The following is a 24,205-nucleotide window of genomic DNA, read 5'->3' as shown; positions in this document are numbered from 1 at the left end:
GCAAGTGGGTGCACTTGTCAGGAAAACAAGGCAGTTTAACAAACTGTGCACAGGCACTGCAGTGGCAGGCCTGAGTTCTCTCTTTAAGGCTACTTATGTGGGTGGCACAATTAGTGCTGCAGGCCCACTTGTAGCATTTGTATTACCAGCCCTAGCACACATAGTGCACTTTACTAGGGACTTTACTAGTAAGAATAACGTGCCAATTATGGACAACCAATTACCATTACAATTTACACAGGGAGCACTAGCACTTTGACACTGATCAGCAGTGGCAAAGTGCCCAAAGCATCTAAGTTGGCAACACCATGTCAGAAAAAGGTCTAGGGGGTAGGCAAAAAGTTTAGAGAACTTTAGCCAAAAATGGCCAAGTCCAACAGTGCTCTTCCTTCATAAGAGCTATGATTAAAATAAAATGACGTGGCAGGGTTTTCTACATTGAGCCATATGCATGTGCTATACAAATGAAGTGTTTGAAAGTCTGATAGATAAGCACTGTTGCTTTTAACGCTTAGAAAAAAACCTCAAATATTTTTAGCATACAGGGGGTTGTAGAGTTGAAGCATACAGATCTGCCTTCTCACATGGATAAATCACACCAGGTGATGAACATGATTAGAGTAGAGGTGAGAAAAAAATGCACTTGCTGCTTTTTCCTCCTGTTACACACATCTTCTATCAAAATAGAATGGCATCTGTTGATGCAAGTTGGAACTTGAATTTACTGCATGTCACTATATATCTTGGAAGATTAAACAACTCTCAGAATACATGGAGTTGTTGTCCTCAAAAGGTAGGTTGCCTTGAAAAGGAACAGGCCAGTGGACTACAACCCCCATAAAGCTCAGTCACTACAACAAGCAAACCCAGCTGGATCTGCCTGTCATACTGACAAGCTCCACTCAGTTTAGTGCCCTGAGCTCTCAAGGGCATTGCTCAGCCTGCTAAAGCAGGGGCTGACAACACCACACTGCTGCTTCTAAATGTCTGAGGAGGTGTCAGGCCATTCTTCTGAGCTCACAAGGGAACTTGACCAACCCTTTTGGGGAAAGTCTCTTGCATCTGCTGACTAGCCATTTGGCATTCTCCATTCTGTCTCATATTGTTTTTTAAGAAAAAATCCAAATGTCAAATGTGGCCCAACATGTAGTCCTTTTTTCCAGATGAAAACCTTTTCTTCTTTTCATATTTCCTCCCTACATTTATTTAATCTATTTTCCAAATTCTCTTTGAATTTCTAAATAGTTTTATTTTTTTCCCATCTCTCTTGATCTCTATTAAGTTCAATCAATTTCATCTTGGAAAATCAAGATCTATTTTGAAATATCTGACTAAAATTGGTAACATTCTGTTGCACATTTTGATCTTGCATATAGCCTATTCATATAGTAAATCAGGTTGTGATTTCTCATGGCTGGGTGCTCTACAAATACAAAGTCCCATGGGGACCTGATCAACTGCAATGTAGTTTTAAAGGGAACTAAGTATTAATTTATTTTTCTATTCATTTCTTGAGTGGAGCCCGTTTTTTAAGTTTTTTTTTATATTTGTTACACTGGAAACTTCCCTGGTTGGGGCATTGATGTAATTCTTTCAATCATTAAACAGGCCTAGGTTCCCTCATTCTGTTTCTGTTCTTCTTCATCCACGATTGTGCTCTGCACTACCCTGATCTCCAAGTGGTGAGAAGTCTCCTTCACTCCCCCATAACCATGGGCATGTCATGCTTGTTGGTCCTTACTGTGATCCAGCTTGGAAGGAGCCAATTGTTCGGCTTTTAGCTACGCAACCAAATCTTTTGATTGGCTGGGTGTTGAAGATAGAGATAGGAAGCGATCAGGAAAAGATTCTTCGCAAACTGGAGTTAAAGTATATAGCTAAATTGACAACCAAAATGTCTGGTGTATTAAACATTGAAGAGGAAATATATATGAATATTATCTAATGGATTTATGTCTGCATGGATTAAAAGAGTACTGGATTAAATTTACCGAACATAGACAATCTCATGATATATGTGATAAAATGTTAGGGAATTAATTGAGGGCAATAATATGAAAGTGACAACTAGTCAATTTGTCCCTTGTACATAAGAATTTGCAATTAGCCCACCGGGACAGGAATAAATTAATATGATTATGTCAACTTTGATATTAAATGAATTGATGTAAGGTTTGTTTATATCCCATTGATTGATAATGGTTGCATGTTGGAACAACAATAGGCTAAAGAATGAAAGCCTTCATGACAAAATGTTAACAGCGTCTGCCTTTACAACAAATGTTTTTACCGCAATGTGCCTTTACCGCAGATGCCTTTACCACAAAAATATTACTTATATGTGTATGAACTTTGTGGGCTTTGGAGATCAGCCCTAGGCCTTGTCTGCTCCCGCCTAGGGACTTTTTTCGGTTCAACTGCTTCTATTTAACTGTCTTGGTAGAAAATGACCAGTAGAGGTCAGTAAAATACCAGACTTGCTTTCTGCTTTTTCAACTGTCTCTATTTACCTTTCTTGATAGAAAATGACCAGCAGAGGTCAGTAAAATACCAGAATCTCTTTAGCAGTCTCTAGATTCCAGTCCATAGAAATGTTCTTCCACAAGCACCTGTGGACAATTATATATTTTTTTAAATCGTGTATGTTCAGTGATATGACCACCAAAGGCCCTGATTTTATATTAAAAACAGACCTTTGGTCTGCACCATTTCCCGCTGAAAAGCAGTATTTTTCTCCATGTGTTCCCATACCTGGCCTGTCACGCAGTTTGGTGCTTACTTTCCCTCCATGTTAAATAACAGTAGATGTTTCAGCAACCAGGCTAATGTGGTGCATAGCTAAATACATATAAGGTCCCAAAGGCGTGACCGATTGCATTGCAAATGCGTGTTTTATTATACATGTTTATATAAGTATAATGGGGTTATACTTACCTGTAATATACTTTCATTTTTATGGTAAAGCTATGCATGGTAAAGGCATGTGCGTGGTAAAAATATTATAGGTAAGTATTAACCCCTAACCACCCTAAACATTTAAAAGATCCCTGCCACTCAAAAACCCACCCTGAAACCTAAACATGCCCTTCCCACCCAAAAACCCCTACCCACCCTAAACCCTTAAAATACATCTGCCACCTAATTACACACACACAGCCTAAACCCTAAAAATACCATTACCACCCAAATTCTCCTACCCACCCTAAACCCAAAAAAAAACCTTGCCATCCACAATCCCACACCCACCCTAAACCCTAAAAACAACCCTTGCCACACAGAACTTCATATACACCCTAAACCCTAAAATACCATTGCCACCCAAAACCCAATCACAAAAACCTCCTCCAAAGAAAGAGAAGAGGCAGCTGTAGGGGAAACCATGGAGGTATCTTTAATGAGTAACACACAGGATGGCGAATGCATTTCGGCTTTGAATTTGCCATCTTCAGCGCCAGGGGTGTTCACAGGATGTATGCGCCATCGTGGATTCGAATATCCTGCCAAATCCTGATAGGTGGTGGTTGGCTCAGCCCCCAAAGAAAGTACCTTTGCATACCAGCTTTAGAACGCCTAATGCGTGGTGACTACAGGTCCCAGAATGCTTTGTTTTCTCTGGGTTGGTAATACGAGGGTGGTTAGAAGTAAATGCGGGATGTAGGGCACCATGATGTTGCTCGACCCCATTGCCTGTGTGCCCCTCGAATTCCGATGTCTCCCTGGGTCCCCAGACAGCATCAACCCCCGAGAATCAGGGATCCGTTCGGTGGGGGTGCAAGTCTGGCAGTCCATCTCACCCAGAGTGGAGTCAATGACTCTAACACCGCTCCATCTCCTCCCGAGCCCGGAGGGGGGCCTTGGTCCTTCCAGTCACCTGGATACAGAGTAAAGTCCGCCGAAGCAGAAACCAGCATGTCCAAGGCCAACTTAGCCATGCGGGGCCTCTGAAGCGCATCTCTGGCACAAATGCTGAAAATATCACAAAAACCTTCTCCAGAGAAAGAGAATAGGCCGCTGTAGGGGAAACCATGGAGGTATCTTTACTGAGTAACACACAGGATGGCGAATGCATTTTGGCTTTGACTTTGCCTTCTTCAGTGCCAGGGGTGTTCACAGGATGTAGGCGCCATCGTGGATTTGAATATCCTGCCACATCCTGATTGTTGGTGATCCGCTCCGCCCCCAAAGTAAGTACCTTTGCACACCAGCTTTAGAACGCCTAATGCGTGGTGACTACAGGTCCCATAGTGCTTTGTTTTCTCCGGGTTGGTAATGCGGGGGTGGTTAAAAGTAAATGCGGGATGTAGGGCACAATGATGTTGCTCGACCCCATTGTCTGTGTGCCCCTCGAACTCCGAATTCTCCTTAGGTATATATATATTATCTACTGGCAGCCGCCAGTAGGTAGTTATAATTAGGACCTTTACCATAGGAAAATCGCAACATTCTATTTCCAATAACTTTGGCGCCGATAGACGAATCTTTGCAAAATTTCCAAAACTTATGGCTCGCTCCAGTCAGCTCCTATCTGGATAATTTCGGGGTGATTTGTCAAAGGGGGGGGGCGAGAAAAAAAGGGGGTCCCTAAACGTGTTTTCCCAATGCAATTTTCCCTAATAAACTTTAGCCGCGGCTACAGCCCGAACTGCTGAACGGATTAAAACCAAATTTGGCAAAATGGTAGCTCTTGGTTCAGAAAGAAATCTTCTTGTTAAATGGTGTAAATCTGTTCAGTAGTTCCTGAGAAATTTGAAAAAGAAAAAATATCGATATCTGGGCAGAGCCTAACCACACATCTCATCGTGAGATCTGATTGGCTGTCAGAACTTCATCCTGGAATTGCTGGCAGCCATCTTGGGACCAATATACATTATAGTACCCCATTGAAATGTATTGTAGGGAATGAAAGATTTTGAGGGTTACCAAAAGGAGAACTTTAAAGGGTGATAACAGACTTTAGTTACATTAGAATTCATTTGTTAATGGTACCATACTATTTTCAGGAATTGTGGTGTGTTCCAAGGTGATGTTACCCTGTGAAAAACCTTCTGCTGGGATTCATGAATCATGTTTGAGAGAAAACTATTTTCACATGCTTGTCCCATAGAGTTTTGGAAGGTGCTCCAGAAGCTAAAATGAGAGCCTTTGTTCTGCAAATTCACATTATCTTTCTCAGTCATGTGAGAATGAAGTCTGACATTCTCAGTAAAACATGTACATACAATAAGGGCAGAGCCTGTCAGTTGATTCCTTTGTGTTCTTCCCAGAACAACTAGAGTGCTAACAGCCTTACTTACTTATGACATAATTATGACACACCTGAAGCCATCTTGATTGGAATAAACTAGTAACACTTTTTTTGATTTAAAAAGGAACAAAATGAGGGTGTAATTTTGCCATAGAAATTATGGTTAGTGCTGCAGAAAGAAAATGTAGGGCATATATAAAGTGAGTTCTCGAATCCTCTTCTATTTCATTAGAAAATTCTGACATGCAGACTGAAACAATCACTTTCAATACCAGCAGTAGACTTCCAGTTAAATCCCTGGTGAGCAGTAGCTTTACTACAGTGATCTAATGAACAACTAGAGTGCTAGGATTCTGAATTTATGGCGAGTGTGTGACACATCTGAATGCCTTCTTGATGGAATAAAAGTAAAAAACTGAAAGCATTTCCTACTGAGGAGACTGCAGTAATTGATGGAAATTAGAAAACTTCATAACAAATAAGTCTCTCAAGATGGCCACCAGAGGCAAAAGAGCCGAAATGTAGCACAAATATCACCCAGATGTAGCCCACATATAGCCCAATGACAGAAGTGTGAAAAACACATTTCATTTTTAGTTTTTCTGCAGTTTTATATAGTGCAGACTGGTCAGGTATTGGAGCGTTACATCTTACTTGGACCCCTTATTGCGTATTTTGCACAAAGAACATGCGATTGATCTTGCGAAACATTGAACTTTACGATTCTATTAACCTGAAGTTGCTCTGAACCTGGCTTTGTAGCACCTGTTTTAACCTACTGGTTTTAATTAATTCTCACTGTATTTTATTAGGAAAGACGATTTACTGTTTTTGTGTACACTTTTATGATCTATGTTTCTAAATCAGATCGAATAAAGTTTAATGAATTCTCTGGCAGGACGGAGGCGAGGATTATGCATATCTTCCCTCACTTTATTTGCATAGCAGTTCAAAGAAAACGTGACACAACAGTCATTAACAAAAGACTACACAACCCATAAAACATTAGGGGGGTAGTCTCCAAGGCGACTATAGTCCAATCATATCACTGTCCATTGTATATAATGTTGGACGTCCCTTCCGGTTCCTCTTTCTTTACTGCTCGTCAGTTAAGTGCATTCCTTACATTCTTGGCTTAATCTGACGTTGTTACTGTTTGTATAGCTTTTTTTGTGCACGCTATTAGCATTATTGCCCTGGTATTGTTTCATATTACCTGCGCAGCAGGCTCTTGCCCAAGCGCATTCTCCCGCTCGCAGTTTCGCCCACTGTGCGCTCTGCGTGCGGTGAGATCCTGTCAGGCGCGTCTGGTCCGAGCAAGGCTCCCGCTGGTCTTTACGTCTTTACGCGCGTTTGGGAATCCAGTCACTCCTTTGGTGTCCGTTTGATTCCCGCTCAACCCTCGCCTAATTTTGACACCGCTACGCGGTGATTTCCCCACACGGCCACGATAGTGACCAGTGCCACCTGGTGGTGGTAATTGGTATTGCGCCTCAGTCTATTCTTATAACAGCTTCAGATGAAAGCCCAGCTGTTGGAGCACCGCTGCACTACCCTAAACCCTAAAACACTACCCCCAGCACGACACCCTACACTACCCAAACGTAACGGCACTACCCTAAACCCTAAATCTACCCCAGCACTACCCCGTACACTACACAAACACCACTGCACTACCCTGAACCCTAAACCACTACCCCCAGCTTGACCCCCTTCACTACACAAACACCACTGCACTGCCTTAAACCCTAAAACACTACCCCCAGCCCGACCCCCTACACTAAACAAACACCACTACACTACCCTAAACCCTAAATCTACCCCCAGAATGACCCCCTTCACTACACAAATATCACTGCACTACCCTAAACCCTAAAATACTACCCCCAGCACAACCCCCTTCACTACCTAAACACAATTGCACTACCCTAAAACCTAAAACACTACCCCCAGCACAACCCCCTTCACTACCCAAACACAACTGCACTACCCTAAACCCAATAAACCTACTCCCAGCACGACCCCCTACACTACACAAACACCACTACACTGCCCTAAACCCTAAAACACTGGAACCCAGAACGACCCCATACAGTACACAAACACCACTGCACTACCTTTAACCCAAAAACACTACCCCCTACACTACACAAACATCACTGCACTACCCTAAACCCTAAAACACCACACCAGCACGACCCCCTACACTACACAAACACCACTGCACTACCGTAAACCCAAAACACTACCCCAGCATGACCCCCTACACTACCCAAACACCACTGCACTACCCTAAACCCTAAAACACTACCCCCAGCACGACCCCCTACACTACACAAACACCACTGCACTTTCCTAAACCCTAAAACACTACCCCCAGCATGACCCCCTACACTACCCAAACACCACTGCACTACCCTAAACCCTAAAACAGTACCCCCAGCACGACTCCCTACACTACACAAACACCACTGGGCTCACCTAAACCCTAAAACACTACCCCCATCACGACTCCCCACACTACCCAAACACCACTGCACTACACTAAACCCTACATCTACCCCCAGCATGACCTCCCACACTACACAAACACCACTGCACTACCCTAAACCCTAAAAACACTACCCCCTACACTGCACAAACACCACGGCACTACCCTAAACCCTAAAACACTATCCCCAGCATGACCCCCTACACTACACAAACACCACTGCACTACCCTAAACCCCCTACACTATACAAATACCACTGCAATACTCTAAACCCTAAAACACTACCCCAGCACGACCCTCTCACACCGCAAACACCACTGCACTACTCTAAACCCTAAATCCACCCCAGCATGAGCCCTTACACTACCCAAACACCACTGCACTACCCTAAACCCTAAAACACTATCCCCAGCACTACCCCCTTCACTACACAAACACCATTGCACTACCCTAAACCCTAAAACACTACCCCAGCACTACCTCTACACTACCCAAACATCACTGCACTACCATAAACCCTGAAACACTACCCCCAGCACAACCCCCTACACTACACGAACACCACTGCAATACCCTAAACCCTAAAACACTACCCACAGCATGACTCTTACACTCTTACACTACCCAGACACCACTGCACTACCCTAAACCCTAAATCTACCCCCAGCACGACCCCCTACACTACCCAAACACCATTGCACTACCCTAAACCATAAAACACTACCCCCAGCACGACCCCCTACACTACACAAACACCACTGCACTACCCTAAACCCTAAAACACTACCACCGCATGACCCCCCTAAACTTTTCAAACACCAATGCACTACCCTAAACCCTAAAACACTAGCCCAGCACGACCCCATACACTACCCATAACACCACTGCACTACCCTAAACCCTAAAACACTACCCCCAGCACAACCCCCTACACTACTGCACTACCCTAAACCCTAAAACAATATCCCCAGCATGACCCCCTACACTATCCAAACACCACTGCACTACCCTAAACCCTAAAACACTACCCCCAGCACGACCCCTACACTACCCAAACACCACTGCACTACCACAAACCCTAAAAGAGAAAGCCCTACCGCATGCCCAATCCCCCTTACCTCTCACTCCTTGTGGTTCCTCTCTCCTCGTGGTTCCTGCTTCACGTCATCTCTGAGGGGTAGTGCACGTCGTTGTGAGGAAATGGAACAGCCTCTGTTTCCTTACAACGACGTGGATCATCTACATGTTTTTCAGAACGCATGGTCATTTACCATACATACCTTTACAGCAAAATTTGTTGTAAAGGCATGCGTGGTAAATGACCATGCGTTCTAAAAAAATGTGTTGTAATGACTTTGCGATGTACAATACATGCGTGGTAATGCATGCGTTGCAATGGTATCACAAGGTAAAAAAGTCATTGTTACGGCTGTTTACCAATCGAACTGGCCCCTGTTCTTCAGTTTGACATTTATTTGATTAATTAGGAGGAAGGAATGTGTTTTTTTTACCGAAAAGTGCATTCCCGGCTGTTGTATTGTGAAAGTGTTTGCGTGGCCTGGTTTCACTTCCGGTAAGAGAGTGAAAGAGTCTGTTTGGATCTAAAGGAGTTCTGTTGTTGGACTTGGCCGGCGTGACACGTCATCAGAAAACATAGCTAATGGAAAGCATCCTCCCTGAAGTGTGGACCAGTGCCATGAGAGGTTAATGAGTGTGCGTCCTACCGCAGTATGACCGTACCGCATGACCCATGTGCCGCCTCCAGGGTATGGGAGGCAGAAGCGGCATCGCAGGTCCTCTTGAAGACCGTTGAAGCACTAATTCTACATTTTGGTACTAGGGCATTTTAACTTCGTTGTTCCTGCCAGGTACAAAGAGAAGATCCAGAGTTATTCAGTGCCCTTGTTACCTTTTTTGTGGGTTGTGGTGCTTGTCACTTCGCTGTCCCGCCAGTGCACACGACTGGGCACCCCACCTCGTGTGCCATCTGCAGGGCCTCTGCCCTCGGATCACTGGTTTTGGTTTCTGGAGTGGCAACATAAACAGTTGCTTCCAAAGGACTAGCCTGAACACTTAGGTGAATGTCCCCTGCACCAGCATTCCATTCAAATTCTTTCCTAGCTCTCCCACGTCGTCGAGGACGTCATAATAGCACGGCTCCGCTCGTGACATCGTATGACGTCATCGGAGCCATAAGAGGACATCGTCAGCGTGCTGACGTCAGTTCCACCCATTTTTCCGTGTCACCGAGGCAAACAGGCGGACCGAGACATTTTCACATGTATACATAGTATAATAAATGAGGCAACCACCGTCTCCTTCGCGCAATCGTTCTCCCACGACCACGCCTGCGGACACAGACATGGACCAAAATTTTCGGATGCTGTTAATCTTTATTCAGCTGTCACCATAACGTTTCGGCACAAAGCCTTGATCACATGACAGCGCAACAACATTCACAGTGATTATTTAAAGTGCACAGTGCTGCTTCATGATTGGATAATCGTTTTCATGAATATAGGAGAAAGACTCACAGTTATTTCAAGGTATATCATTAACCGAGGTTAATGCATGATACCATTATACGTATAACAGTTTTATATTCGTATAAAATCATGCTTAAATTCATATTTATATTTACATTTACATAGATATAGCAGGTTAAATCCCAATACAGTTTTGACATCAAGAATATTCAAAATTGTGGGTTAAATCCCTTAGAAATGTCAGTCCTTAATACTTAATCAACCTAGTCCCTCCTACTATAATAAAACAAAGTATATAAATGTGCTATAAAGTGCATTTTCGTGCTATCTAACAATATGTATAAATTACTATGACAGAGTAGGCCTGAGCCCAGAACCTTTACTCATTTTGCTGCAAGTCTGCTTCTAGCAGCCCCTTCCCTCTACATTTTGTATTTATCATATTTAAGTAGTTCCCAGATATTCCTTGTACATATTATATAGAGAATACCAAATATATTTTTTAATGTGTTTTTTGTACAAAAGACATGGAAACTTAAGGTCATTTTTTGAATATTGGTCGAATATTTCTATATACTAGTTACTTTCATCTTTAGACAATGGTTTTTGGCATTGGATCACATAAAACATTATTGTATTGTGTTGTACCAATGGACTAGGGGGTGAAGGATTCCAATGGGGTAGATCTATCCAACTATATGCTATCCTTATATACAACATAAACGTATGAATTCAGGTTAGATGTTTAAACCAATATTGCTTTTATACTATTGACTTTTGCTTTCTGTCCGAGGAGTACAAATTTTGTTGTTTGTTTTATGCAATAAAAATCATAACTGTCATAAAAACCCATAAAAAGATTTCCCAATAAATATTTAAATACTTATTTATGTTAACTTAATATATGTACATCAAAATATATATGTAAATCATTCCTCTTTTACCCCAATTCCATACCTGTGTTGGCTTCTAGTTCTGTCTACCTTAATGCAAGCATGTGTATAAATCTTCAGTGAGGTTCAAACCCCCTGGCTGCTTGCTGTTTAATTTCAAGATATAGTTGGTTTCCAATCTACGTAACTTGGCCTCCCTATTGCCTCCCCTCCTGCTTGCCGTGATAGCATCCACCACATAGTATGTAAGTTCCTTGTTGTTGCTCTGATGGTGTGTTTTGAAGTGGCGGGCCACCGGATAAGTGTTGTCCTGTGATGTAATCGCCCTGAGATGTTGCAGTATTCTTTTATGTACAGGGGGCTTAGTGCTCCCCACATATCTGAGTTTACATGGGCATTCCAGGATGTATATAGCGTATTCCGTTTTGCACGTTAATACTTTAGTGATCCGATGTTCACGATCACTAAAGCCATCCTTGTATACCCGTTTATTGATACCGTGGATACAAGCTTTGCAGGTTTTACACCTGAAAAACCCTTGGTTGTTTTTAAACCAAGATGTGGTATCTAGTATCTCAGGGCATGTGACAACTACTCTCTCTTTCATGTTGGGAGCTTTACTGAATGTGATGGATGCTTTCTTGGGGAGGCCCTGGCCAATAATGGGGTCTTTACTTACTATTGGCCAATTTCTGTCAATGATTTTACGAATCTCCCTATGCTGGTTACAGTACCCCATAATTATCCGAAAAGGTTCGATTTTCATTACCTCATTGCTGCTTGCCATATTTGACTGGATTTGTGTCTCAGCCGAAACATCATATTGACCTAGCAGCTTTGATCTATCCATAGCCATGGATTTCTGTATTGCCTGTTTAATAGTATTGACGTGGTACCCCCTCTCCAAAAATCTACTTGTGCTGGCTTCCTGAGCTTTTGCTAACTCCCAATCCTCACTACATAATCTTCTTAATCGTAGCATCTCCCCATATGGGATGCTCCGTATTAGGTGAGCTGGGTGAGTGCTGCTCGCATGCAGTATGGTGTTACCTGCCGTGCTTTTTCGGAATAATCTACTTTCCAATTTGTTGTTGTGGACATATATTTCAATGTCTAAAAAGGGAACCCGTTCCTGGCTCATCGTGACTGTGAAGTTGATATTAAACACATTCTCATTAATTGCTTCAATAAATATTTCAGCTTCCTCACGTCCACCCCTCCACACAACAAACAAGTTGTCAATAAAGCGGTACCACGCAATAACATTTCCCTTCATCTCTCTCTCAAAGTTGGTTATGAGGACCAGTTCCTCCCAAGCTCCCATGTGCAAACATGCGAAGCTAGGGGAGAAACTGGCCCCCATCGCCACTCCCTGTCGTTGCCTGTATAAGAGATTATTAAACATAAATACATTATGCTCCAGGCAATATGTCAACATCCTAATCAACATGGCATTATGTTCTTTAAAAACATCTGACCTTCTTTCCAAATAATACCTGACAGCATTAATTCCATCCTGGTGGTGGATGCTCGTGTAAAGGGCACTGACATCAAGGGCAAGCATCCAGTCCCCAGGTTGCCACTGGATGTTTTTTAATTTACACAGGAAATCCCCCGAGTCTCGAATATATGAGTCCAGGGATTGTACATGGGTTTGCAGGAAATAGTCAATATAAACTGACGTATTCTCCAGCAATCCTCCCCTCGCACTTATAATAGGTCTACCCGGGGCGTTTTCAGGGTCTTTATGCACCTTTGGGATAAAATATATAAAGGGCATTACCGGATGATCTGTTTTGAGGTATTGATATTCACACTCACAGTAATAGTATAATAAATATATATATATTCACTGAAAAAAACATAGGTTTCAGGCACGTTATACTTAGAAATTAGCATTTAAAAAACCTTAGAAATTCACTGAAAAATCCACAGGTTTCAGGCACGTTATAGTTAGAAATGAGCATTTAAAAAACCTTAGAAATTCACTGAAAAAAACATGGGTTTCAGCGGCGTGATAGTTAGTTGGACATTTCACTCGTACAAAACCATAGAAATTCCTCCGTTATAGTTAGTTCAGTTAACTATAACTTGCGCTCCCGCTAACTAAGATACACTTAATCAGTCAGTTGTACAATCAATTTTACGAAAGAAATCATCCATTTAGACACCTATATACAGATTTATTCTTCCATCGAACTTGAGATATACATATATAAAACATATTTAATTTTCGGAAAAACACATTCACTGAATGATGTCATCAGTGATGTCATCAGTGATGTCATCAGTGATGTCATTTGAGATGTCATCAGTGATGTCATGAGTGATGTCACAGACCATGTCATGAGTGATGTAATATGTGTCGTCATCAGCAGTGCATTGCGGGCGCGCGAGTTATAGTTAGCTGGACTAACTATAACGGGGGAATTTCTATGGTTTTGTACGAGTGAAATGTCCAACTAACTATAACGCCCCTGAAACCTATGGTTTTTTCAGTAAATTTATACATATATATATATATATTGGATGTCATGCCATTCCTAAAAATATTAAAGCCAGTGAAGTACTCAGTCGGACTTTGCAGTTCTTTTTTGCTGTGATGAAGCCAAATAATGGGAAGCTCCATGATCATTAAGGGTTTTATAAACAATACAGCTGATCTTAAATTTCACCCGCTTCCTCACAGTGAGCCAGTGGAGTTTATTAAGAAGAGGGATGGGAGCCGTTCTGGAAGGGGCAATAACTTCATGTTCAGGCAGCCGTATTCTGTACAACTTGTAGCTTGTTTAAGGAGGCCTTGTTAGCCAAAGCTAATAATGTATTACAATAGTCCAGGCAGCTTAATACCAGGGCTTGCATCAATGTTTTTTTTTGTCGAGGAAGGAAGTAGAGGGAAGACTCTTCTGAGTAAGCTGAGTGTACAGTAGCAGGTGCCAGCAATGGTTGTGGAGTGGGCATCGAATGTGAGATTGTGGTTGATTCAGAGTCCGAGATTCTTGGTTACTTCTTTGGGAGAGGGAGCCGCTCCCAGCTCCTCCTACCTCCACCTGGGAGTCCAGCCTATGGCTGCTCCTCCAAACAGCATGATCTCCGATTTCTCGGTATTCAGTTGGAGGAGAATGGTCCTCATCCAGGCCGCAATGATCTTCATGCCCTCAGAGAAAGTGAGTTGTATATCGCGATTAGATTTATCGAAGGTGAGGAGGAGTTTGGTGTCGTCCGCATAGAAGATGGGACTAAACCGTAAATTCCTCATAAATTGTGCCATGGGGGTAACATAAATGTTAAAGAGAGTGGGGCTCAGACAGGAGACCTGCGGTACCCCCTTGGTAACTTTGGTGGTGTTGGATTTAAAAGTTCCCAAAGTGACTGTCTGGGTTCTGTCGGTAAGAAAGTCAGTCATCCATTATAGTGCAACCCCCTGTACTCCAATGCCCTGAAGTCTCTCCAGTAGGATATGATGCGAGATGGTGTCAAACGCCGCCAATTAGTCAAGCAGCACCTGCAGTGCTGCCTGACCATTATCCAGGGCCATTCTGATGTTGTCTGTTACCTCAATTAAGGCGGACGCTGTGCTGTGCTTGGCCCGGAACCCTGACTGGGAGACATCAAGGCATTGAGAGGTTTCAATAAAATCAGACAAATGTCTGTTTATGTGTTTTTCAATAAGTTTGCCTTGAAGGGGGAGCAAAGAAATGGGGCGGTAATTGAACAGTTCAGAGGCGGGAATTTTAAGATTGTTACAGATGGGTACAACTTGAGCTGCTTTCCATTCTGAGGGGAATCTGCCAACCCTCAAGGAACTATTAAGAATGGTACAGTGGGTGTGGGTAGATGAGCGGATAGTCTGGAAGGGATTTTTGCGGGAATAATATCTAAAGGGGATCCAGATTTCATTTTGGTATGGAGAGATTCAACCTCTACCGGAGTGAGTGAGGGAAAGCAGAGGTGCTCCGAGGCGTTGTCAGGGGGGGTCAGATATGCTGTAGTAGGGTGCAATAAAATTTCATTGGATGAGGTGATTTTATGGTAGATGGCTTCGATTTTCTGGGTTTAGAAAGGAAGCTATATTGTCGCAAAGTGACTGAGAGGAAGTTTCCGCAGTTTGATGTAAGACTTCAGGATCTGGTAAAGGGTCCGAGAATTGTTCCCAGCTTGCTCCAGCTGATGAGCGACGTGTAGCTTGCGAGCGGATTTAATATTTTTATGATAGGTGGATAATGCAGCTTTAAATCTCTTTTTGACTTGCGCACTGTGTGAGTGTCGCCTAGTTCTGTTCCAATTGTTTACAACGTCTCTTTTCAGTACGTAGGGCAGCGGAGTACCAGCTAGTGGGAGTGTGTTTTAGTGGGTGGGTCTGAGGCTTCAGAGGAGCTACGTTGTCTAAGGTGGTTAGTACAATGGAATTGAAATGAGCTAGCTGTTCCTCTACACTATAAGTATTAGTTATGGTGTTCCAGGAGCCAAATGGGGTCAGCTTATGCCAAGGTCTCTACCAGCGTGCGGGGTGTGATGTGAAGGTGGAGGGATTTCTAGGACTCACAAGTTGGAAACTCACCAGAGAGTGGTCTGACCAAATCAGAGGGTGCGTTTCCCCACAGACAATATTCATGGAGTTAGTTAATATGAGATCTAAAGTGTGTCCTGTCAAATGGGTAGGGGCGTTGTTGATCTTCCGGAGATCGATTGTGGCCAGGTCTTTTAGGCAGGCTGTGGCGTCAAGGTTGGGGGCATTCTCACTATGGATGTTAAAATCCTCCAGAAGTAGGAAGTTGCGGGTGGAAATGACACGTGGGGAAATTAATTTCATTAGTTTGCTAGAAAAACCTAGGCCTGGGGGTCTATAAACAAGAGCCCCTTTCCAGCTGTGTTGAGGGTGCAGGTCCAGTCTGAAAACTAGGCATTCTATATCGTCCATGCACATCTGATCTAATATAAAGATAGGTACGACTTCCTTATGTATTAGGGCAATACCACCCCCTGCTCGTCCTGTCCTGTAGAGTTTTTTAATTCAATAACCATCCGGGAGACCTATTGCAATAGAGGAGTTAGAGGAGGGTTTGATCCAAGTTTCAGTGAAAAACCCAATGTGTGGATCATTTTCAGTCAGGAGATCCCATATGTTAACTGCATGCTTAGGGAGGGATCTGACATAGGCTAGGAAACAGTTCCAGCCAAAGTTGGTGAGTTGGGTCTGGACACGACTATATGAGGTTTTCCCAGAGGGCCCAGATTCTTTGCTCTGCTCAGGAGGGAGTCCGTGAGACAGAGCATGGAGGGGAGCACTGCTTCAGAATCTGCAAGCTCTACATGAGAAAGGGCCTTCTGGTAAAATGGGTGAGTGTGTCAGGAACTCGCAAAGATAGTATCTGATTGGGAGCAGTTCATTCCGTGTATAAGAGTGCTGTGTACTCACTGAATTGCAAATAATTGGTGTAGAACTAGCAGGGGTCCCGCTCCTGGTAATGTCGAGGCTCGGCGGGCGCAGACAGGATTGCCTTAGGCGATTGCGCTGCGTGTTTCGCCAGCCATGAACTAAAATAGGGATTATGGCCACTAGACCGTCACCCTCATTTCCGGTCGCTGCCGGAAATGCCTCTAGTCACGTCCGTCAGCACAGCCTCCCTCCACTCATTGGGTGAGCCTGTTTTGGACCAGGGAGGAGTACTTGAATGGTGACAGAGAGGTAAGAGCTAAAGAGATGCACAAATTAAAATCGGATTACTTTAAAAGCAGCATGCACCAAAGTGCAAGTGTTTTTAAAATGAGATGCGTCTTAATAGCAGTACCGGAAGTATGCTGTGGCAGCGTAGAGCGAGGCTCATTAAGATCTGGCATTAGGCATCTCCACTGCGCATCTCACGAGCCATCAACTAAAATAGGGATTCTGGCCACTAGACCGTCACCCTCATTTCTGGTCGCCACCGGAAATGCCTCTGGTCACGTCCGTCAGCAAAGCTTCCCTCCACTCATCGGGCGAGCCCTTTTTGGACCAGGGAGGATTACTTGGATGGCGACAGAGAGGTAAGAGCTAAAGAGATGCACAAATTAAAATCGGATTACTTTAAAAGCAGCATGTACCAAAGTGCAAGTGTTTTAAAAATGAGATGCGTCGTAATAGCAGTACCAGAAGTATGCTGTGGCAGCGTAGAGCGAGGCTCCTGAAGGTCTGGCATTAAGCGCGTACCGTTAGTAAACAAGGGTGAGCTGATCTCCAGAGTTCATGCTTGTTTCCTCATGGGATAGAGGACTGCCAGAACATAAATCGCTGATTCTTGCTTGCTGATTTGTGAACACCCACTGTGAGAAAAGGGCATTATCATGTGGGGGATGTTTTCCTTTTCCATATTAAATGTATCATTAATTGAGCTAATGCTAACCTACACTGTGTTTAGACAGTCCTCCATCTTGCCTTCATGTCACAATACATCATGTAGCAATTGCAGGTGTTGTTTCTTGTTCAAAATAAAGAATTGTGAGATCACATTAATAAACCAAGAGCGTTCTCAGAGACTTTTCTTCATTGTCCTTAACCAATGATTCCAACTGTCCCAGGTAACTGCCATACAATGTATCAATTAGCATGCTCAAACAAACTGTGAGAATGGCTGAGATCCAATGTAATATTACCATGAGAGAATCTCTGAATGTATTCTGTAGCAAAATGTTTCTTCTTGCTTGTTCCCTATTGGTGCGCATCCTGGGAATCATGTACCTGTGGAAAAATGTATGAAGATCTTTGTCTAAAGCTCTATATAAGGATGTGTATTTATCTGAACCCAGGAAACCCTAATTTCCCACTTTTAGAAGGCAAATCTATGCCAGATTTCATTAATGACTATATCAAGTAGCTTTGCTGCTATACTTGCTGATGGCATAGTTCTTGTAATTGCCTTTTAATTCTGTATATAAAATTTTAAATGACACCCTTTGCATGTCATTCTTATAAGGATGGCCAGCGTTGAATCAAATAAATATAGCAGCTATGAGTCCAATTGGGGAGCACAAAAGTCCACACTGGGACTGCTCTGCTCCTGGTCCTAGCTGTTGATGCACCTTTGGTGTGATCATTTAGAGAAATGTTGCACAGCAACAGATCTGGTGGCAGAGGTGATGACTCCAGTTGGAGCCAACCCATAATTGAAAAACCAACTGGCCATAGAGAGAGTACTGCACATTCTTGCTCCAGACCGTTATTCCTGAGATTTAAATTGACCCACTCCCAACCCGATCATGGTTCCGGAAAGATGAGGGGGCTGAAGAACAACATGAGCTTCAATAGGTATTGCAAGCATGCGAGCATTGAAATCGTTGTGGAGCAGTGCATGTTGGAAATTGTAGGAGGCACATTGTGGGGGAATGCAGTGGACGGATTTTAAGACTAAATATGTGGCTTTGATCTGCGGGTTTGTGGGAGCAAGAGTTATTTTGTTACTGATGATATTCTTTGATGTATACATTGGGAAACGCATGAGTTCTTATACACGTTATAGAGCTAAAGAGAGGTTTCTCAAGTTAGAATATTAAATTGTTGAACTTTTCTGCTATAGAAAAGTGTACTGAGCGGTGCTATCAGTCACACCAAGATAGGGACATAATCTTTACTTACACAATTGCACTAATCAAACTCGATAGCTACTCTTTCTTTAGTGCACTGGAGTAAATGTGCCAAGTATAGTACCTTTCACAGGTCACGTGCTCACTGTTGGGCAAAATTAGGTAGTATTCTTACTGGTGTAGAGATTTTCTGTTTCGTAGAAACAGGCAAACGGTGAAACTTTGTGAAAAGTGGTTCAGACGCTGCCTGGGTATTTGGGCATATCGTCATCAAAGTGCTGGGCAGAGATGGAAAATGGAATATCGTTCAATGTCTTTTTAATATTTTGTAAAAAATTGTGTCTTATTGTATATGTTATGAATTTTTGTATCTTTTTATATATTGTATATAGGACAAATTGTGCATATACCATCTAAAAGATTATGTCTATATGTATTTGTTTTGTAGCCCTGAAGAAGTCCGTAAGGACGAAACGCGTTGGCTACCCCGTGTTGTAATTTTTAAAGATAAGAACATTTAATAAAGAAGTTACACTACGACCTGCTGATTTCGTCCTGAAAATTTGTTTGTCATAAGATTTTATATTATTTGTTGGAGTGCTGGATCATTGTGTGTATAACATAGTCGCCGGTAATGTTTAGTGAGCCTACACGCTTAGTTATATCGTGTTTACTCTGGGTATCGAGGGGGCGGGTATGGACGTATTCTATGGCACAGCAGGAAGTCAAAGCATCATGATAGTCATGTAGCAATGGCGGCCATATTAAAAAGGGAAGTTCTAGTGATATTACCACATACCACCTCAGAATGTGAAGCAAGAGTGCCATAACGGTGGTAAAGCGTCTCACTCATTCATTTTAATCCTGAATGCCCTTAAAGGTGGTATATACCCACATGGTCAATTCATCCCCTTTCGGGGGTAATATGTAAATGATGGGTGAACAACCCGGGGTATTGTGTGTGTCAGGGCGATTCTTACTAAGATGGGAGACCACTAGCAATATAAATGTCACACACTGTAGGCGATCACACAGATATTTATGTGGGCACAAAAATGTATTTAAAAAGGAAGAAGATACACCTTTTGTTGCAACAGTTTCATTGTGGGACAGTGGTGTCTATATAGCGCTTGGGAGGCAGCTGTACAGGTACCCCTTATGTTAGCGGCACATCTTGCCGCTTGCACCCTTGTTTATGTGAGCCCATGGGTGTGAGGAACCCCAAGATCTGTAATGTATTGTTCTAGACTTCATTGATGTTCAAGCCTGACGATTTTGAGCCTCATCATGTTGGAGCCGGTACTGGATGGTACAGAACTAGCCATGAGGTGGGTAAACTAATTGCCAGACAGCTGTGGTAATGCTATTTTCTGCTATTGTCCCCTAATGAGTCATTTGATTTCAGGACATCAATTCTGCCCATGGTATGTTATCGTTCAGGCCCCCTCTATTGCTCTTTAATCGAAAAACGCAACGTTGTCCATGCCTGAATAGTGTACTGGTTGCCCAGTGTGGAATGGATTGTATGATTGTCCATCTCAGGCAGTCAGGGGGATGTTTATTTTCAAGAAAATGACTTAGTAGTCTAGTACTGTTTTTTCTGCAACATTTAATGCTTTTGTGTTCTCCTATACGAATCTTAACGGGTCTGGTAGTCTTCCCCACATACCTCATCTCGCAGGGGCAGGAGATAAGATATATGCAATTTTTGGTATTGCACTTTTTATGGCGTTTCTGATGCCAAGGTCTGTCTAGACCTAGGTCTATCTGTTTGGATGTTGTTGTCAAGGGACACACGGAGCAAGTCCCGCAGGGGTGGTGTACTTCTACGGGTGGTAGAGCCCATAAGGTTGGTTGTTTGGGGATGGTCGGATTTGGATGTGTGTGGACCAAAATGTCTTTTAGATTTTGAGTGCGTCTAAATGCATAGAGAGGGAGTGTGCTAGGGGTGAAACTCCCTGTACCTCATTTATGAGAAATGCAGTGATGCGTCACTTCTCAGTGTGCACTCCTTGCGGCATACCTGATGCGTCATATTTACTGTATGACGCATTATGTCGCAAGGAGGTACAGATACGTCAGTATTTCTGACGTATCTGTATGGCGCAAAAGTGACGCATTGCTGGAGTGTGTCACAAAAGTGACGCAACTCCAGCAATGCATCCTTTCACATGGGGCAAGCCCCATGTGAAAGGGCTGCGTCAATCTTACGCCTGTGAGGCAGGCGTAAGATTTTGAGGCAACGGCATCCTAGAAGTGACGCAGTGAAATCTCATAGATTTCACTGCGTCACTTGTACGAGGCTTTTTGCGGGGGAACGCCCCCCCTGCATACATTATACCTGACGCAGGTATAATGTAGCGCAGGGGTTTACAAAGTGACGCATCTGCTTAGATGTGTCACTTTGTGAATAGTGTGCAACAGGAGGCATATTTTACGCCGCCGATGCGTCACATAAAGTGACGCATCGGAAGCGCAAAACTGACGCAAGGCCTCATTAATGAGGCCCCCTGTTTCTAGGACCCTACAGTGTTTCATGATAACTTTTTGAATCCTGTTGGAGTTAGGAGTAAACGTTGTTAAGCGGGTAAGTGATACTGTCTCTGACTTTTTGTTGTGTTTCCATTCCTATAGTAATTGGAATGGATGCTGGAATGTGGGACTGGAACGCGCTTAGGGTACCAGCCGAGTGTTTGGGGTCTGGCTGTTAGCGCTGACCACCGTAGCTGACCAATGTATCTGAGATGTACTGTGTGTTGTGAGGAATAAAAGATACTACAGCAACTTCCTTCTACATGCTGCTTAATTTGTAAAGGACCCATCTAACATTTGGCGACGATTGGGATCCTTACAGCACCCTTCACTGCATTTCTCGAGGATTGTTGTGGCATTCGCATGACATGTCTATAACAGGAGAATCTACAAGGGGTTCACGTTCACCAGTGAAGAGCGCCACCTTGCCAAATCCGAAGACCCTGTGCGGCAGGTTGTATGGCTATATACTGAATTTTTTTCGTCTATTTTACTTGAATTGGAGACTCGTTTACTTTTTTTTCAGCTGCCTTATCACGAGCGCCTAGTCTCACCTGGCTTCTACTCCCAAATGTAGATCCTCCACGACATTCTTCCATTTGTCTGCTGTTCCATTCTCTCCACAGAGCAGCGTTCCCACATCACCCCGTGCATCCACGTTAGCGTCACATAACGTACTACAACGTGCAGTCATTTTGCGAAGCATTTTGAAATGCAACGTAACTTCTATGTGCAGCCATTTGCCAGGCATTAGGTCAAGTGTTCTGCGATGTGACGCGCACACTATTTAAAGGTCTCCTAATGCAGCGCAAATCTTATTATTGCAATTGGTGATGCGCACACCTGTTTCTAGACTCCAGTTGAGCGCATCATTATTTTAGTACTCGGTGATGCGCACACCTTCATCATCACTAAGTACACATTTACCATTCACCCTACGAGTCTAGTACTTCTTCCCACTTTTTGCTACTTCTCTGGAATACTTGCACAGTGATGCCCACACCTGTGATGTGTGTAATTTATTTCATTATAATTCACTCACTTTAAATTTAGTCTTCTCTTACTGCATTCATTATATTACACTTTATCTTTATCTTCTCTTCATATATTTTGTGTTTTGTTGATTTTGCAGCATACTTTAATATTCGCAATGCAAAACATATCGTGTCCTCCACACTTTTTACCGGAACATGGTTTACTCAAGACGAAATGGAAGAAGTGATTTAAAGGTTTTGCCAGCTATATAATAGCTTTAGATGCATCAAAATTTGCACCGGTCAGGAAATTGGCTCTTCTTTATAATAATCTTTAATAAAATGAATTTGAAACTGTGGATACTTTCTGGCTGAATTGAGAGTTTTAATTGCCACTTGTAAATTCGATGGCAACATTGATTCCTATTTAAGAGACCAGTTAATTGTTAATCATTTTAACAAGAAAGTGCAAGAAGGCTTACTCTGCTGCAGAAATCCCTCTCTTAATGAAACCCTCAAACTAGCTAGAGGCATTGAGAGATCAGTTGTAGCACAAAGAGAATTAAACAAAGTCAAATCTGATCCTACTGCTGAACCTGTCAACGCTATTGGCACCAAACCTAAAACCAACTTTAACAAAGCTTATGACAACAAGAAGCAAAAGCGTTTGCTATAGATGTGGCTCTTACACACATCTAGCCAATGCAAAAAATTGTCCAGCTCTGGGAAAACCCTGCACTAAATGCAAAAAAAATGGTAATTTCTAAAATATGTGCAGGAATCCTCGCAAGATTGCCACCCTTAAAAATATGGAAGATTCTCCTGATATTAACATTTCCACTATTAAAAGTTTTAAAAAGATTGTACTTTCTATTGACTCTGATATAAAGGATGTTGGCCCTTTATGCAATGTCACTATAGGTGATGTGGAGATTCAGGTGACTGTAGACTCTGTCTCCCCTATCACCTTTGTTACTGATGAGTTATTTTATATTCATTGGAACTCTATCACTACCAGATATTCACACGATCACCATTGGAGGTCACAACATTGACATGCTGGTTTTTTTTTCTTAATGACATTAAATTTAAAGACAGAACATTTTTTACAAAAATGTATATAGCAAAGAAAGGCTTCAATTTCCTAGGGTGGAAAGAACAGGGTAAATTTGGGATGGTGTTAAGACCAGGCACTTCTTGTCCCACTTCATTAGTGAACATACCAGAAGTCAATCCTGCTTTGGAACAATTGTTACTTAAGCACTGTGCTTTATTTGACAACAAACTAGGTCTGGTGCATGGTTTTGAGCACAAAATTGTCTTAAAAAAGAATGCTGTACCTGTCATCCACAAAATTAGGAATGTCCCACTATGCATCAGAGAGCAATTGAAGCAGCATTTGGAGAATTTATGCACTGAAAAAGTAATTGAACCAATTGATTAATCGGAGTGGATTTCTCCGATCGTTGTCGCGAAGAAGAAAGGCACTGAAGACATCAGACTTTGTATTGACTTAAGATCTCTGAACAAGAACATTTTAGTTGATTGCATCCCCTTGCCTAAAATCCAAGAAATGTTAGCTCATCTGGGAGGTGCCAAGGTTTTCTCCTGTCTGGATTTAAAATCTGCCTACCATCAAGTGGAGCTTTCTGAAGACTCGTGCTCCCTCACCGCCTTTAACACTCCTTTTGGCCCCTTCATATTTTTAAGAATGCCTTTTGGCTTGCCATCGGCCGCTTCTGTTTTTCAGAAATTAATGGGAATGTAACAACATAAGAATCGCCCTAGTTATAGTTGATTATTTTTCAAAATGGGTGGGGTGTACATTTTTGCCTGAATCTTCTACCTGTGCTGTGATTGATATGCTCAGTGATCTCAAGAAGGGATTCCCAAATTTCTAGTCTCAGATAATGGGGTCCAATTTAAGTCTCATTCCATGCAAAATGTTCTAAAAGTTATTGGAGTCAAGCATCTAACTGTAGCTCTTTACAGTCCACAGGGTAATGGCATGGTGGAGAGGGTA

Source organism: Lissotriton helveticus, chromosome 8 (genome assembly GCF_964261635.1).
Source record: "Lissotriton helveticus chromosome 8, aLisHel1.1, whole genome shotgun sequence".
NCBI classification, from domain to species: Eukaryota; Metazoa; Chordata; class Amphibia; order Caudata; family Salamandridae; genus Lissotriton; species Lissotriton helveticus.
The sequence above is the reverse complement of the archived record's forward strand: the minus strand, read 5'-3'. Positions refer to the sequence as shown.